This window comes from Cavia porcellus, unplaced genomic scaffold (genome assembly GCF_034190915.1).
Source record: "Cavia porcellus strain 051 isolate PalLab524CR breed Dunkin Hartley unplaced genomic scaffold, mCavPor4.1 scaffold_3, whole genome shotgun sequence".
Taxonomy (NCBI): domain Eukaryota; kingdom Metazoa; phylum Chordata; class Mammalia; order Rodentia; family Caviidae; genus Cavia; species Cavia porcellus.
The window spans coordinates 20,321,336-20,340,860 of NW_026947486.1; the positions used below are offsets into that span (position 1 = coordinate 20,321,336).

Here is a 19,525-nt window from a genome sequence, read left to right on the forward strand (position 1 = left end):
ACAGACATGCACATGCACATAACAAATAAATATTAAAGTGCATTATGGGGCTGGGGGTTTAGCTCAGCGGCATAAGCACCTGCCTTGCAAGCAGGCGGTCGTCAGTTCGATCCCCGGTACCGATAAAAATGAAAAAAGACCAAAAAAATAAAAAATAAAAAAATAAAGTGCATTATAACGCTTATGGCTCCACGATGTGAAAATAGTAAGTGGTATCTCGTTTCATTGGTTTTTAAAAATAGGAATCATAGGATTTCTCTGCTGTTGGAAAATATTTTCAGCCAGAAATCTTTTCTATTTCTTTAGTAATTTAATGAAGTTTATTGAGATACCCTATTCATCTACATCTAAAAGCACCAATTTTAAGGGTGTGATCCAGTGAGTTCTGAAAAATGTATGTAACCTCATAATCACCACCACATTCAAGAGAATCTTTGATTATCCCCAAAAGTTTTTATGCCTGTCTCTCCTCCTCCCCCCACCGAAGCACTGATTGGCTTCCTACTTCTCAGTTTGGATTTATATTTTGTAGAATTTCATATAAATGGGATGAGATAATCACTCCATATCATGCTTTGGAGATTCATCCAAATTGTGCATCAGTATTTTTATTGATGACTAGAATTCCATAATGTGTATATATCACAATTTATCACAATTTTATTATCCATTCTTAGTGTAGTTTTTGTTTTGTTTTGTTTTTCAGTTTGCCATGATGGGGGTGAACCTAAAGCCTTTTGAATACTAGGCAAGTGTGCTACCAAATAAGTTATACCCCATCCCTAGTAGGTTTTTTGCTTGTTTCTTGGTTTGTTGATTTTGGGGTTTTGGATTTTTTTGAGATAGTATCTCCCTGGGAAGTTCAGGCTGGCCTTAAACTTAGTATGTAGCACAGGCTGCCCTCAAACCCATGGCTATCTTCTTACCTCAGCTTCCTGGGTGCTGGGATTACAGTCATGTGCCACCATGCCTAGCTTTTTTTTTTTTTTATGGGTATGGGGGATCGAATTCATGACCACCTGCTTGCAAGACAGGTGCTTATGCCGCTGAGCTAAACCTCCAGCCCCTAATGCCTAGCTTTTTAGTAGTTTTAATATGGGTTTCTCTTATGAATTAGAATTAATATCTTACCACATATTTGAAGACTTTTTCAATATTTTTTGTTACACTTTACTGTAATATATATTGCATATATTTTCTCCCAGTTTCTCAATTGGCTTTGAACCTAGAAGCTAGAAAATGTATGTATGTATAGTACCCACATACACACACCTATCTATAATTATTTATGTATTTGTCTATATTTAAAATAAACATAAACTGGGCATGGTAGGACATCCCTGTAATCCCAAGACTCTGAGAGGCTGAGAAAGGAGCAGCAAGAGTTGTGTTCTGATGTAGGCCACTTAATGATTAGACCCTATGTCAAAAACACAACAACCGCAAAAACAGCTGGGATGTAGCTCAGTGCTAAGGCTCTGTGTTCAATTCCCAGAACCACAAAAGAAGAGAAATATAAATGTAAATTCATACTGACAATCACCCATTTACTTAATTGTTCAACTCTAGTACAATATCATAATAGCTGATCCATTCATATTCTCACTGGAAATGACTTTATCAAATAGGGTTAAAAATTTTGTATACTTCTCTTTGTTTTTCCCCTTGGAGTTTTCAATCAAACCACCACATTCCAAAGTAACTTTGCTCAGTTTCTTTCCACCCTCCTGCCTCCTTAGTGACATTAGATCATACATTTTGTAACACACATTATATTGTCAGTTTTCTTGGAGGGGGGGATTTTTTTTTTTGAGGCAGAGTATTGCTGTGTAGTGGAGGCTGTCCTGGAACTTACTTTTATAGACTGGGCTGGCCTAGAACTCACAATGATCCCCCTGTCTCAGCCTCCCCGGTGCTAGAATTACAGGTGTGCACCACCACATCCAGCTTCATTCTTTTCTGGAGCCCCTAAAAATTCAGATTTTTTTTTTTGTACCAGAGATCAAACTCAAGACCTTGCACTTGCCAGGCAGGCACTTATGCCACTGAGCTATATCCCCAGCCCTCAACTGTATTTTTAAATTTTAAAAAATTTAAAGATTTCTGGCCAGCTGTGGTGATGTATGGCTGTACTCCCAGCACTAAATAAATAAATGAATAAGTGAAAAAAATAAATAAGGGGCTGGGGATTTAGCTCAGCGGCGTAAGCGCCTGTCTTGCAAGCAGGCAGTCATAAGTTCAATCCCCGGTACTGATAAAAAGGAAAAAGACAATAAATAAATAAATAAATAAATAAATAAATAAGAGTACTTGTCAAAAAAAATCAAAGTTGTGTAAAACAGAAATTTTTCAGACTTGGGGAGACCAGAGGAATGTGACAACTAAAATGCAACATGGGATCCTGGAGTGAATCTCCAGTAAAAGGATATACTTTAAATTTTACTATAAGGCAAAAAAAGGCCAACTGGAGAATAATTGGGCAAACTTTTTTCCTTTTTTTTTTTGAAATAGAGTCTTGATGTGCAGTTCAGGCTGGCCTTGACCTCACTTTGTAGCTCAAGTGGGCCTCAAACTCACAGTGATCCTCCTGTCACAGCCTCCCAAGTACTGGGATTACAGGCATGTGCCACCATATCTAAGTAGGTGAACATTTAATCATGTCTGTAAAATAGGTAATAGAATTATGTAAAAAAGAATTATATGAGTCTTAATTTCCTAATTTTGATATTAATACTATGGATATATAAAATAACATCTTTCTCTTACATGTCTGTTTTTTTGTTTTGTTTTGTTTTTTTGTGATACTGAGGTTCAATCCACTCAAGGCCTGGCCCATGCTAAACAAATGTTATAATATTAAGCCACACCCCAAGTCATCCATTTAAAAATTTCATTTTGAAATAACTTCAAACTTGTGAACAATAATTTTTATATTTCTTTCATACAGATGCTCTGATATAACATCTTATCTTCTTTTTTCAACTTCTCTTTTTCTTTTTGTGTCTATTTATGCTGAGGGTCTCGAAGACTATCCCCAAGTTTTGAAGTTAAGTGATTACATACATAGGAGAACTCACAGGACTTGGTATACTTCACTCATAGCTAAGATTTATTACTATGAAAGAATAGATAAGTGATAGGATGAGCAAGGAAGAAAAAAAAATGCCAGGCTTGATGGCACTTGCTTATCCCAGCACTTTTGGAGGCTGAAGCAGGAGAATCTCAAGTTTGGCAATTCTCAAAATTAAAAATAATAATAATAATAATAATAGGGATAGGGTTGCAAGAGCAAGGTCCTAAGTTCAATCCCTTGATACAAAAAAAGACTAGGGATTTAGGAAGGCACTAAATTGAGTCCCCAGTGCAAAATTTAGGAAATAAGTAAATAAATGGTAGGATCCATAAAACCTATTCACGGGCTTCCTTATGCTCTGTACTTCCTTTGTTCCAAAGGTAAAGGCACAAAACTGGAAACCAAGAGGAATCCAGGCACAGGATTCCAAGAGTCCTCTCCTGGTGGAGTCACACAGGACTCAGTTCCTCCAGCAATAAATGTCCCAATCTCTGTGAAGTGTCATCTGCAAGGAAGCTCATCAGAGACTCAGTGCCCAACATTGTAGCTGAGGCTGGTTGGAAGGTGACTTATACCCAGCACATGTTAGAATTGCATACCCCAAAAATGCAGGTGTGCCGCATACATTGTTTCTACACACAGTGTAGTCACAGCGGGTCATTTTCTCTTTTCAATCCTAGGGATGAAATCCAGAGCTTGAAGTATGCTAGGTAAGTATTCAACCACAGAGCAACACCCTAGCCTCTGTTTTTTGTTGCTGTTGTTTTTTTAAGATAGGATCTCACTAGATAGTCCATGCTCACCTTGAATTCACTGTGTAGCCCAGGATGGCCGGAAACTCTCAGGGATCCTCTTGCCTCAGCCTCCTGTGTGCTGGAATTACAGGTGTGTGCCACTAAGCTGGGCCACCCTAGCCATTCTTATTTAGAAAAAGTTGCCCTCCTCCTCTTTTTCAGTACTGGGTGTTTACTCAGAGCTTTTTCACTACACTATACTTTCAGCCTGTTTTTATTTATTAATTGATTTTCAGACAAGATTTCACGATGTTCAAATCAGCCTTGAAATTGCTACGTAAATGCTGGGTATTTAGCTCAGCGGTATAAGTGCCTGACTCATAAATGCTCAGTTGTGAGTTAGATCCCCGTTAGAAAATAAAAATAAAAATAAAAAAACTGAGAAAGAAATTGCTATGTAAGCAGGCCTGGTGGTGCATGCCTGTAATCTCAGCACTTGGAACACTGAGGCAGGAGAGTCACTGTGAGATCCAGGCCACCCTGGACTACATAATGAGACCTTGTCTCCAAAAATATAAAAAATTAAAAAGAAATTGCTATGTAGTCCAAGCCTGGCTAGGAAAAAAACTTTTTTTTTTCTATCAACGTAGGGACCTTAAACGGGTCCCAGCCAGGTGGGTCAAACCTTACAACCGGGTCTTTCCACAGATAACAGTCTCAATCTTACTGAGATACAAAAGAAGCAAGGTGTGGTGCCACTGGCCTGAATCACAGCACTTGGGAGGCCGAGGCAGAAGGATCACCATGAGTTCAAGGTCATCCTGGACTATGTAGTGAATTCAAAATCAGTCTGAACTACATAGTGAAGCCCTGTCTCAAAAAAACAAAAACTAAAGACATACAAGAGAAAGCTGAGCTCTGGGTGCACTCCTATAGTAACAGCACTTGGGAGAATGAGGAAGGAAGATTGGAAGTTGGAGCCCAGCTTGGGCTACATAGGCTAATGACCAGTTCAAGGCCAGCCTAGGCTACATAATGATAGCCTATTTTAAAAAGCCAAAGAATAATAATAATGAGAAAATAATAATAATAATAATAATAATAATAATAATAATAATGAAACCAGTGGTGGTGGCCCACATCTGTAATCCCAGCTTTCAGGAGGCTGAGGCAGGAAGATCACCAAGAGTTCAAAGCCTGCCTGAACTAGCCATGGAGCAAGCTGATTATGTCCCACAGAAGGTAAAGAAAATTGAAAAGAAATTAAAAGAGAATCCACATGACCTTGATACTTGGAGCATTCTCATTTGAGAGGTACAGATGGAAGACTTATGAGCACCTTGTGCTCAGTTCCCCAGTTCTGGCAGATTCTGGAAGCTATACGATGAAGCAGAGGTCAGTATTTTATTTTGGGGCTTGGGATTTAGCTCAGTGGCATAAGCACCTGCCTTGCAAGCAGGTGGTTGTGAGTTCAATCCCTGGTACCAATAAAAAAGGGTAAAACAATATTCTATTTCACCTTTTCTTGTATAGCATCTGATGGAAACTGAAGCATAAAGATAGTGATAGAAAACAAGTTAAGAAAATAGCACAACTAGACAAGAAGGATTTAAAATGTATCTTGCCGTTATTTTGTAAAATAGGTATAAAGGAGTAATTAAAATGAATTATTAAAATTTAAGGCTTTGACAAGTTGATGTTTGTTGCATTTTGGTGTTGTAACAATTAACTAAAATAGTTTCAATGGCAAAAAAATCAAAATAATAACAGTTATAATGAACCAAAACACACACACAAAGAAAGAATTTTTGCATCTGTATTCACTAAGGATAATTATGCAATTTCCTTTCATTCTTTCTTTTTCTTTTTTACTGGGGGGAGTCCCAGGAATTGAAATCTGGGCCTCAGGCTTACCATGCAGCTACTGTACCACTGAGCTACATCCTCAGCCCCTCTTTGTTTTTTGTTGTTGTTGTTGTTTGTTTTTTTGTTGTTGTTGTTTTGTTTTTGAGACAGGGTCTTGCTCTGTAGCACAGGCTGGCCTGAGCTCACCATATAGCCCAGGCTGTGCTCAAACTCATGGCAATCCTTTTGCCTTAGCCTCCCAAATGCTGAGATTATAGGTTTGTGCCAACACACCTAAGTATGTACAGTATTCTGGTAATGACTTTCTTTGGATTTGTATAAGACTAATTCTAGTCTCATAAAATGATTTGGGAAGTATCTCCCCTCTTAAATTTTCTGGAAGAGTTTGTGAAGAATTGGGGTTTTTTTGTTTGTTTGTTTGTTTTTTATCTTTTCCTTTTTATCGGTACCAGGGATCGAACTCACGACTGCCTGTGCACAAGGCAAGTGCTTATGCCACTGAGCTAAATCCCCAGCCCCCTTTACTTTTTATTTGAGTCAGGATTTCACTATGTATTTCTTGCTGGGCTTCAATTCACTATGTATTCTAGGCTGGCCTTGAACTCATGGTGACCCTCCTGCCTCAGCTTTCTGAGTGCTGCGATTACAGGCATGTACCACCACACCAGGCCCTGTTTGTTTTGAAGCAAGGTCTTGCTAAATTGCCAAGGCTGGCATTAAACTTTCAGCCCTCCTATCACAGCCTTTCCCAGTATCTGGGATTATAGGCATGCACTACCATACTCAATCTGGTAGGTATTTTTCTATAAATCCAATTTATTTAATGTATAGATATATATATAAGGACAGTTCAAGTTATCTATTTCTTCTTGAGTGGCCATTGGTGTTTTGTATCCTTTAAGGATTTTTTTTTAATTTTTGAAAAAATTTTTGAGACATGGTCTAACTATGTAATCCAGGCTGTCCTTGAATTTGCAGAGATCCTTTTGCCTCAGCCTCCTTAGTGCTGGGATTATAGGTATGCACTACCTTACAAGGTGTTTTATTGTCAGGATTATTGGCATAAAGTTCACCATACAGTATTCTCCTCTTTAGGATACTTAAATTGTGGTATAATATAGCTAATTTGCCATTTGAATCAGTTTAATGTGTACAATTCAGGGGCACTAAGTAAATTTGCAACCCCATGTGAGGTACACTGCTGTAATTCCAGCAACTAGGGAGGCTGAAAGAGGAAGATAGCAGGTTTGAGCACATCCTGTCCAATTTAGCAATTTAGCAAGACCCTATTCTATCTCAAAATACGGTTCTCCAGTTTTTAAAAGGAAGATTTATGTAACAAGTTTCACTTAGTACAATGCACCTAAATGGAAATTAAAATACAAAAAAAGATTTAAATCAAAGCCTCAGAATTCTATACAAATGACACGACCAAATTCCTAAGGTATTGATAGTTCATCTCAAAATTGTCCCAGAGTTTTATAAAAAGCAGAAGTGTACCCTTACCTGCCTTACAAGATATTAAACTGAAAAAACTAGAATTAACAACCATGCCAAATATTTTTACTTTGAATCATAGACACAGCTCCTACATTTGACTTTTATAGAAAAGCATTTTTCTCAACATGCATCTGGAGTTCTCAATGTATATGTTATAGGAACAGCATTTAATACAAGTGAAACTACTTAGCTAAACATGCTTACTGCTTAGGTACACTCCTACAACATAAATGACTTGAAAGTCATTTTAAGTTATGGCCAATACTGAACATTGTTATTATGACCTAGATGATGTCTCAGTGTTCAAAATTACTTCAAGTTTTAAAACAGTCTTGATTTCCACTTTATAGTAAGCAATCACAAGCTTGTAATGCAAAACCATTAAACTTAATTTTTATTTTTTGAGACAGGATCTCGCTGTGTAGTTCAGGATATCATTGAATTCACCATGCAGCTCAGGCTGGCTTCAAATTCATACTGATCCTCCTGCCTCAGCCTCCCCAGTGTTAGGATTACAGGCGTGCACCACCACAGCCAGCCAATTTTTGTTTTCTTAAAAAAGGAAAAAGGAAGAAAGATGGAGAGGAGAGGGAGAGGGAACAAAGAGGAGAGGAAGAAAGGGAGGGCAGACAAGTTAGCTGACCAACAGTGAGGAGAATCATTTATATTTTTCATTTAACAATCATACTGGATATACTAGACATTCTCTCATTCTATCCAACTGCCATAATGCACAGCTTTTATTTCTATAGTAGCTGTTTAGTGCTCCTCCTCTACCTAAGCACAGTTTGACTGATAATTTCCACCACTCCACTGCTGGCTAGAAGGAGCCCCATAACTAGAATGATTAGATGAGTCCATCCCTCCTGTTATTTGGCTACCATAAGCACCACCACTTGCCCCTGCTATGGAATTCCAAAAGACCTCCACATAGCTGTGATCATAAGCCCCTCCACTTGCTTCTGCAGTAGAATTCAAGAAGAGCTGTATTGCATGTTAGCTTTAGCTTATTTTATTTTATTATTTTTATTTTATTTATTTTTCTTATTGGGGATCAAACTCATAACCTTGCACTTGCCAGGCAAGTGCTTGTGCTGCTGAGCTAAAACCCCAACCCCTTTATTTTGTTTTTTTGAGACAGCTTTGCAGTTCAGGATGACCTCGAACTCACTACATAACCCAGGTTGGCCTTGAACTCATGGCAGTCCTTCTACCTCAGCCTCCAGAATGCTGGGATCACAAGAGTGCACCACTACGTCCAGCTGCTAGCTTTATCTTTTGCTATAGCTGCCACCATATCATCATGAGTAGCAATATCTGCCTTACTGGTAACCCTGACATCAGATCCAGTTCCAAAATATACTCTCATGGGGCTGAGGTAAAAAAAAAATTATAAATATCATTCCCAGTGACTCTATAAAGTAAGCCACTTACGTTTACACAGTGCCCCATGGTGCCCTGGAAACTAGACTCACTGTCTCCATATGGATGATCAGATATTCCTAAGAAAAAGTAATTGAGGTCCTAACCAAACTTATCAGACCCAAAACTATACCTTTCATTATAGCCACCATAGTCATCATAACCTCTATACCCTCCACTGTAGGTGAGTGTGCCTCAGCTTTCAAACCCAATTCTTCTGCTGTCTTACTTTTCATATTACTGAGACAAAATACCCAATTCCCAAAGTTAAGCGAGGAAAGGTTTATTTAGCTCACAGTTTGTGGGGGTTTCAGTCCAAATGGACTGGCTCCATGCAGGGTGGCACAGCAGAGGGGCAACAGTCATGGCAGTAGAAGACAGCAAAAAAACAAGAGCAAAAAGGGGCTGCAGCGGCAAGTAGAAACACCAAAACACCCAGGATTTGGAGTCAGATTTATTTACATAAATGGGCACTGATTGGTATCATTCCCAAAATATCAGGCCCTGATCTCTCATGGTCTAAATCTTATATTGGATAAGCAAGCAGGAAGGACAGAGGCAGAATGACTGGTCAGTTGCGGACTAGTTTATACAGCATGCATCACAGTGATCAGTGGTTTCTAACAGAGAGGAGCAATTGGAATTGGAACCGGAACTATTATCTGGGTAACTAAAAAACTGAAGTGCACTGACTGGGGAGGGAGGAGCATTTTCTGCTATAGGGAGAGAGCAAGCCTCTTTTCCTTCCTTATATCGTATGTAGGCTACCTGCCCTAGTGCACTCACACCATCTCTTGTTCTTCTCTTGCACAGGCTGAGGATGTTTACAAAGTGAGGATCCTGGCCCCCTGCTGAGTCTAGCTGGAAATGCTGAAACTGTCTTTCCTGAGGTGAGGGCACAAAAATAAAAGGTCCAGGTTTAACAAGCTGTCTTCAAAAAGCTTGTGCCACCCTCCATAACTGCATGAGGCTTTGGGGGAACATCCAGACACAAGCCTTAACATCTGCCAATGCTATTATACCCTTCATCAGCCCTGGGCTGATAAGGACCTGGCACCTGTGTAGCCATGAGCTTTCACAGGTGATTGTACTGGGCTTGGACTTCAGCTCTACTACCCTCGGAATATTTCAATGTACTTGTGCCGTATTCTTTCCTTGTGTCTCTCTCCTGTGAAGGAAATTACACAAAGGCCTTCCCTGTACCCTGTGCTTGAAAGTACACTGGCAGAGTCATCTTATTTGGCACAATTTCCAAACCTGAAAAGAACTGAACAATCTCTTTCTTGCTACAGCCAATGGAAGTCCTCTAAGCAGGATAAAGCCACCATTGGCAGTATTAGGACTAGTTGGACCTGTATACTTCAACATTCAATCTATTTTTTTTTGCTTGTTTTTGGAGACAGTCTCAGTGAGTTCAGGCTGCCCTTGAACTCACTATGTGGTCCAGGCTGATCTTGAATGAATATTGATCCTCTTGCTTCAGCCTCCCAAAATGTTGGAGTTATGGGTATGTGTCACCTCACCCAGCTGACATTATTCCTAATATAAACATATCTAATAATCAGATATGTCCCTTCATCATGGGCTGTATTTATGGCACAATCAGAAACCAAGGAAACGAGTGGTGGCACAAGCCTGTAATCCCAGCACCCTAGAAGACTGAGGTAGGAGGATGGAAAGTTCAAACTCAGCCCAAGTAATTTAGCAGACCTTGTTTCAAAATAACAAATAAATTAACAGTATGAGCCAAGAGTGGTAACACAGGCCTATAATCCCAGCCCTTGGGACACTGAGGCAAGAGGGTTGCTGAGTTCAAGGTAATTCTGGGTTATAAAATGATTTCAAGGGCACCCTGGACTGCATAGCAAAACCTATCTCAAAAAAATTAACAGTAGACTTAATAAGAAACACAGTGACCAAGCTAATTAAAGAAATCCAACATTTCTGTGAAGAAGCTTAGTTCTGCCGGGAAGGTATAGCAAGCAAATACTTGAGTTCCTTGTTTTTATAAACTGATGTAAATTATCATTTGGGAGAAGGCACATAATTTATTAATTATGGGCCAGGGATATAGCTCAGTGGTACAGCACCTACCTGGCAAGTGCGAGATCCTGAGTTTGTTCCCCAGTACCATACACACACACACACACACACACACACACACACACACACACATGCACGCACGCACGCACACACACATGCATACACGCATGTGTGCACGCATGCATGCACACACACAGAGAAGTAATTTACTAATGCTAAAACCAAGAATTAGTTTAATAATACTTTCAGGATATTGTAGGCACACATGCAAAACTGTAAAGAATTTTGAACGCAGTGTGAAAAAATTAATGTGTACTTTACTAATTAAGAACATACCTTTTTAGAGAGGAAAAGAAAGTGGCCTAAAGGATATAACTGCATGTATATTTAAGTGTGTAGGATAGAAAACCATATTACTGAGTTTTTGTTGGATCATTGAACAGAACTGTGTGCAATCTCACTATATGAATGTCCACTTTGTATGTTTTAATTTTGTAATTTGGACAACTGTTTCTAAGATGACAATATGTAATCTATTAACTAGTGATTTCTTACTATATATTTTTTTCTTGAAATTCTGTTGTACTACTTGTACCCTTTTACTGCTTTGATTTTTTTTTCTCTTTTTTCTCTTTAAATAAAAAAAAGAACATACCTTTTTGAGCAAGACTTTCTTACTAAGAGGGACACAGGCTTTTGCCAATGTTATAACTATGAGCAATACAGAGAGTAACAGTTTAGCAAAACAATTTAGTTACTTTTACAGTGTTTTAAGACAACCATCCTAGGGGCTGGGGATTTAGCTCAGCGGCATAAGCGCCTGCCTTGCAAGCAGGCAGTCATGGTTTCGATCCCTGGTACCAATAGAAACAAAAAAGACAAAAAAAAAGAAAAAAAAGACAACCATCCCTAAATACATTATAGCAGGACAATTACATTTTTTTAAATAAAGGAAAATCACACAATTGCATTATAAAACAAAACTTTAAACAGATATTTACACAAAATGAACTTTCTAATACCTAGTTTTTAAAACATTTAATCCTAACAAGGTAGTAGAGAATATAAGAAATTATCCTGACAAAGTTTTGTTGCAAATTTTACTAAGAACAGATCAATACCCTAAGCTTTATTGGTCTAAACAGATTCTCACATTATACCTATGTATTGTATTTCTTTTTTGTTTTTTGAGGAAAGGTTTCTCTATGCAGTTCACGCTGGCCTCCAACTCATAGTGATCCTCCTGCCTCAACTTCCCAGGTACTGTGATTACAGACACATGCCACCAAACCTGGTGGCTACAGCTGCCTTCAATGACATTGAGACCAATCAACCTTGAGATGACCAAGAGGAAGATATGTAGAAATTGACTGGAAGTGATAAAGTAAGTGTGGAGGTCTGCAGTGTCTCTCTGTGCTGCCCTCTGTCAGTTACTCTCTGTACATGGGGAGATGGTAATTGGAGGCAAATGGGCTCCTCCATGTCTGCGGAGCTGGCTTCGAATAAGTCTTTTTTCCTTTTTCCTAAAAAAAAAATAAACAAACAGAGCTGAGGATGTGAGGTTGAGTGAAATGTGAAGATCCTGAGTTCAATCCCCAGTACCCCAAAAATATAAATAAATAAATAAATAAAACAGTTTACAAAAACCAAATGCTATGGAAGATGTTGGAGGAGGGTCTCACTACACTGCCAGTGGGAATGTAAATTAGTACAGGCATTATGGAAATTAGTAGGGAGGCTCCTCAGAGTACTGCAGCACAGCTACCAGAAGATCCTGCTATTCCTCATTTTGGTATATACTGAAGGAATTAAGCTCAGTTTACCTCATCACTACCTGAATCCCATGCTTATCACAGCACAGTTCACTGAAGCCCAGACATGGAGCCAAGCTGAGGGCTCAGCAAAGACTGTGGAGTATGATTGGGCCATATAGAAGAACAAAACGATCCCATTTATGGGAAAATGGAAAAGAAGAACTGAATGTTAAAGGACATAAGCCAGACTCAGACAAGCATTGCATGTTTCCCTAATACACAGAATCTAAGGGAAAAAAAGATGGCATGAAAGTAAAAAGGAGGGACTGGGGATTTAGCTCAGTGGCACAAGTGTCTGCCTGGCAAGCTTGTGGTCATGAGTTTGATCCTTGGTATCCCCCCCAAAAAAAGTAGAAGGGAAACTATTATTATACAAAAGGGAAGGAATAATAGGAGGGGAGGAGGTGTGAGAGAGTGGATACCAATAAACTATGTTACATGCATGTATGAAAATACCACACTGAAATGCAATATTTGATTAAATTACTAGGTGCTTGTAAGTGGGGCTTTTAAGAGGTGACTGGATCTAAAGTGTGTGATGCTGGGATCAAGGATGTGATGCTAGGATTGATTCGTGGTGCAATGTTAGGATAAAAATGCCCCACCCTGGGTGTGAGTGCTTTCCGACCTAAGCATGGATAGCCTAGATAGGACATAAGGGACAGAAGAGGGTCAAGACCTGTCACCTGGTGCTGGCTGCTTTGCTTTTCCTCTGCTTTGCTGCCCTCTGCCTGCCGTGAACTGTTTCTCCTCTGCCGTGCCCCCTTCACTTGGAACCAGCTGACAAGGGACTGAAATTTCTGTGAGCCAAATAAACCTTTCCTTCTTTAACTTTGAGTGTTGGGTATTTTGTCTCCACAAAGAGAAAAGTAACTAATACAGTCAGACTATTTCAAAATAAAAAAATAAATATATAGCCAATTATGTAGCTTAGTTTGAAGGACCTGGGTTCAGTCCCTACACTGGGAGCAAGACACAAAATAGCCATTTCAGGTAAATTTCAATAGGACTTAAATCACCAGAATACTGGGAATATTGGGGTTCTTTTGTTTTTGAGACAAGGCCTTGCTATGTAGTGCAGACTGGCCTGGAATTCATGATGATCCTCCTGCCTCAGCATCCCAAGTGCTGGGATTACAGTTGTGTGCCATCACTTCCAGCCAAATCATCAGAATATTTAAGCATCAAGCTAGGGGATTTTGCATATCAGATAAATTTGTAGAATGTAACTATTTTGTTCAAATTCATGACCTCACACTTGCCTGGCAAATATTGTGCTGCTGAGCTATATCTGCAGCCCTGTAGATAGTAACTTTGATTAAAAATTAAAATTCTTAAAACAAGTCTAAAGGCACTGGTTAACTTTTCATATCACCATTTTAAATATGAAATTAGTGTCTATATTCCTACTTCTCTTGGATATGCACTCTTCCCATTATACAGTAATTGATACTCTCAATCAATGTTTCACATGTTTCAAATTTTTTTCTTCTTTGATTTTGTTTTTTTGAGACAGAGTCCCTGTATGTAGTCCAGGCTGACATCAAACTTGCTGGGATCCTCCAGTCTCAGCCTCCCACATGCTAAGTACATAATCATAGCAGGCTTTCTTTCTTCTTCTCCTCCTCTCTTTCTCTTTCTTTTCTCCCCTCTTTTTCCTTTTTCTTTATCTTTCTTTTTTCCTCTTTCTTTCCTTCTATCACTGCCTCGCCTCCTTCTCCTTCTCCTTTTATTTGTGGTACTGGAGAATTGAATCTAGGGTTTTGCATTCAGTTACATCCTCACCCCTTTCTATTTATTTATTTCCCTTTTTATTATTTATGCTATTTATTCATTTATTTATTTGGCACTGAGGGTCAAACTCACAACCTCATGCTTGCATTTTTTTTTTTTATCTTGAGACGGAGTCTTGCTGAATTATGAGAGTTATTCAGGCTGGGCTCAGATTTATGATCCTCCTCTCAGCCTTCTAAAGTGTTGGGGTCACATGTTTGTGCCACTATATCCAGTTCCAGTTTTTTTTATTGTTCTTTTTCATTTGCTTAAAAATTTGGAAAGCACACCCATATTTTGTAATTAAGTTGTATAGTCTCCAATATTTCTTTCAGTTGTAAGAAAAGGGATGGGCTCTATATATATTCATACAATTTTTTTTTGTCTTTTTCCTTTTTATCGGTACCAGGGATCAAACTCACGACTGCCTGTGAGCTAAATCCCCAGCCCTATTCATACATTTTTTTTTTTGTGGACTGGGGATTTAGTTCCGTGGTGTAAGTGTCTGCCTGGCAAGCACAAGGTCATGAGTTCAATTCCTGGTATGAAAAAAATTTTTTTGGTCTTTTTGGGTCGGGTCTCACTATACAGTTCAGGCTGGCTTTGAGCTTACTTTGTAGCCCAGGCTGGTCTTGAATGCAACAGTCCTCCTGCCTTGGCCTCCCGAGTGTTGGGATCACAAGTGTGTGCCACCATGCCCATCCATAAACTTTTTTGAAACAGTCTTGATATATTCTCCAGATTGATCTTGCACTCATGATCCTCCTGCCTCAGAGTCTGGAGTTCTGGGATTACAGGTGTGTACCACTATGACTAGCATGCTTTTATTTTTGTTTTGAGACAGGGTCTCACTGGGTAGCTCAGGGTAGCCTTGAACTTGCAATTGTCTTATCTCAGCCTCTCAAACTCTTGGACTACAAGTATGGGTCACTAGGCCCAGTTTACATAATTTTTTTTTTTCATTTTAAAATATTTATTTATTTATTTATTTATTTATTCACTCATTCATTCATTTGCAGTACTAGGGATTATACCCAAAGCCTTTGCACTGAGTTCCATCCTTGGCCATTAATTTTTTTTGAGATCTCACTAAGTTGCTAAATTGTTCAGGCTAGCCTCAACCTTGAGATCTGTTTACCTCAGCCTCCCAAAGCACTGGTCTTACAGGTCTGGGCCACCACACCTGGCCCAGGCTTACTTTTGCATTTTAAATTAAGATTGATGCAGAGCCAGACTTGCTAACCAGGTGAGGGAAGGAAAGAGCAAAAAAAAATTAAATTAAGATGATGAGCTGAGCAAGATGCAGACTGAGCACATTTCCGTTGGAACACAGTGACTGTACAGCTTTGTATAGGCCTCCCACACATACACCATCGTCGCACCCCAGCCATGGGCATTCTCAGGTCAGTATCTTTTTTCTGATTATTAATGATGACATAAAAATAACATACCCACTCTTTTCTTTTTGTTCAGCAGACAGTAAATTGTTCTTTTTGTTTTGGCATTATTCCTAATGTGAACATGTCTAATAATTTGATAGTCTTGTTCATAAAGGGATACATTTGTGGTACAATCAAAAAAGTAAGAAAAGCTATTTTGCCTTTTTTACTGTAAATAGTATTTCAATTTTCAGATGATTTCCCAGTAGTACTTAAACTTCAATTCTATTTTATTTTACTTTATTCTATTTTGTGATATTGGGGATTGAACTCAGGGTTTTTGTATCTAGCTACAGTCCCAGCCCTCTTTTATTCTGAGATAGGTCTTGCTAATTTGCTAAATTTCCCAGGCTGGACTCAAACTTGCTATCCTCCTGTCTCAGCGCCCCTCTAGTAGCTGGGATTACAGGGGTATGACACTATGCCTGTTTTAAATTCTTTGTTTTTTCTACCAGGGATTGAACTCATGACCTTGTGCTTGCCAGGCATGTGTTTATGCTGCTGAGTTAAATCCCCAGCCTCTAAATTCATTTTTCTTTTTGAGCCAGGGTCTTCCTATATAGTGCAGGCTGGCCTCAAGCTCACAGTTATCTTCCTGCCTCAGCCTCTCTAATGCTGGGATCACAGACATGAATCATCATACCTGCCTTCAAGTTTGACTTCATTGGACAGTAAGACACAGATCCATTTTTATGAATAGCTTGGGCTGGGGATTTAGCTCAGTGGCATAAGTGCCTGCCTAGCAAGTGCAAGATCCTGAGTTCAATCCCCAGTACTGCAAAAAAAAAGGTACAAAATCATTTTTATGAATAGCTATATGATTATTATAGACATTATGAAGATGTACAAGTTCAGCCAGGAATGGTGGCACACACCTATAACTCCAGCACTTGTGAGGCTGATACAGAAGGATTGCTGTGAGTTCAAGGCCAGCCTGGGCTACAAAGTGAGCTCAAGGCCAGCCTGGACCCCATAGTGAAACTCAGTCTCAAAAAAAAAGATATACAAGTTCAAATGAGTTTAGAAACATTTAGCACATTGGACTTCCAAGAATTTCCTATGATCCTCTAGGGTGTAAATTGATTTTGTACAGCCATAACAACACCTAAAATCCCTCAGAATAATCTACCATATTTGTGTGTCTGGTGTTATTGCTTGGCTAAAAGTAACTTCTATTAAATAGTTTGAATATTTTAAAAATACATTTCCATTTTAACAAAGCATCATGAGGAACAATGAGATTAAGTTTCAAGTATTTGATTCTAATTCTGTTGTGTCACTGCTAAAAAAATGTATGGAAAACAAAATCAAGACTTTGGAATAAATGAGCCAGTTGGGTGGGATGAATCACCTTACCCCTAAAGTATTGAATTTTTTTAGAAACTAGTCTTTTGAAAATCCTAGGCTATCCTATGAAATAAACTCTGTGCAGTCTCCATTTTTCCCTTGATCAGATTCACATTCTTTGAAAATACTTTTTCAGGGCTGGGGATTTAGCTCAGCGGCATAAGCACCTGCCTTGTAAGCAGGCGGTTGTGAGTTCAATCCCTGATACCGATAAAAAAATGAAAAAGACAAAAAAAAAAAAAAAGAAAATACTTTTTCTTGGGGCTGGAGATTTAGCTCAGCGGCATAAGCGCCTACCTTGCAAGCAGACAGTCATGAGTTTGACCCTTGGTACCGATAAAAACGAAAAAGACAAAAAACAACAACAACAACAAAAAAAGAAAATACTTTTTCTTTTGTCAGAAATTGTTAGTGAAAAAAATTTGGGTATAGTTCACTGCTACTGTGGTTGTCTAGCACACATTTGAGATCCAGCTCACAAAAAACAAACAAGCAAACAAAAACAACCCAAAAAATAGCAGTAAAAAAAGATTACTAAAGGCCTGTTGTAGCAAATGACTGTAATGTCAAGTACTCAGGAGACTGAGGCAGGAGGATTGCTGCCAGTTCAAGACCCATCTGGGCTACATAGAGAGTTCAAGGCCAGCCTAAGCTACATAATGAGAACCTCTCTCAAAAAAATCAAAAATTGTTCAAATTGGGTGTGGTAACACACACCTGTAACCCAGAATTTAGGGGGCTTAAGCAGAAGGATCACCACAAGTTTGAGGTCACCCTTGGCTACATAAGTGAGTTCAAGGTCAACCTCAACTACATAGACAGATCCTGTCTCAAAAAACATTAAAAAGACTAGGGGGATTGCTCAGTTGTTAAGAGCACATATTTTGCATATCTGAGGTCCTAGATTTGATTTTGAGTATCACCAAAAGATAAAATGTTTTATATTGGTCATATTTTTTTGTGTAAAACATGCATAAATTCAGTCCCTACATATTATTCACCCGAGTGCACTTTATTTCCCTTGTACTAAGGATTGAACTTAGGACCTTTACATTCAGCTGTATCACTAGACCTTCTTGAAACTGGGTTAGGCATGGTGGCATACACCTGTAATCCCAGCACTCAGGAAACAGGCAGGAGGATCCCCAAAAAATCCAAGACCAGCCTGAACAACATGGTAAAACCCTGTCTCAAAAAACAAACAAACCAAAGGACAGGGTCCCCCTTTGTGACCTTCCTGTTTCAGCCTACCACAGTGCTGATTCCATTGTTTTGAGCTACACCTGGCTCTGCATCTTACTTTCCTTGATGAAGCAAAACCACTATGCCATGAGCTGCTTCCCAGGCAAACATAGCCAGAATTGAGGGTACCTTTAGATACAGCCACTGAGGAACTAGGCCCACCCATTCAACAGGCTGCAGAAAACTGGATGGTTCCAATAACCATAAGCACACAGGGTTGATCTTCCCTGATCGAATGATCAATCTAAGCCAATTTCTCCACTGTGCTTAGGAGACTTGGAATCTGAGGACCTAAGGGACTGCTTGGATTCCTACCTGTGCAAGGAGGTAATGGATGCATGTTTTTAAGTCACTAAAATTGCAGGAATTTGTTAACCAGTAGATTTTAGTGTAAAGCCTGAAGCTGAGTTACTAGAACCTTGCCAGTGCTATTTTCTTCACTGCTAAACACCATAGTGGGCAGGCTGAGGGTGTACCTCAGAAACAGAGCACTTGGGTTTTTTTTTTTTTTGTCTTTTTTGTTTTTTATCGGTACCAGGGATCGAACTCACGACTGCCTGCTTGCAAGGCAGGCGCTTATGCCGCTGAGCTAAATCCCCAGCCCCTTTTTTTTAAAAGTTTTTTTTTTTTTTTTTGTCTGAGACAGAGCACTTGTGTAGCACATGTAAGGCCCTGAGTTTTTTGCTTTTTCTTTTCTTTTTTTTTTTTGAGGCAGGATTGTTATACAGTTCAGGCTGATTTATTTATTTAGTCTCTTAACTTTTTATCGGTACCGGGGATCGAACTCACGACTGCCTGCTTGCAAGGCAGGCCCTTATGCCGCTGAGCTAAATCCTCAGCCCCTGATTTATTTATAGACATCTTGCTATGTAGTTCAGATTGGCTTTCAACTCACTATGTAGCACAAACTGACCTCAAACTTTTGGTATTTCTCTTTGCCTCAGCCTCCCCAGTACAGGCACACTCCACCACATCCAGAATCACTTCTAACGTTTTTCCAGGACATAGACCAGGTGAAACAATTCCAACTCTGAGACCAGTGTCTGGCAGATCCTTCAAAGGACTGATTGCTTCTGCTTGCAGTTGGTTTTCTTCCAGGCCCTCTTCAGATACAAACTTCCTCATTTATCACTCTCCAACCAGTTCCTCACAGACACTTTTATCCCTGCTGGCACTGGGGAGGCTGAGGCAGGATTGGTAGTTGGAAGGACAGCTTGAACTACACAGTGAGAGTGTTTCAGAAACAACAAACAAAAGACAGGAGACTCTCCA

The 19,525-nt window shown here is 39.2% G+C and overlaps 1 pseudogene; it reads right to left on the reverse strand.

Annotated features, from left to right (window-relative positions):
* Nucleotides 1–7,950: 7,950 nt before the first annotated feature.
* Nucleotides 7,951–12,120, reverse strand: LOC100719095 (heterogeneous nuclear ribonucleoprotein H2-like; annotated as a pseudogene).
* Nucleotides 12,121–19,525: the final 7,405 nt, after the last annotated feature.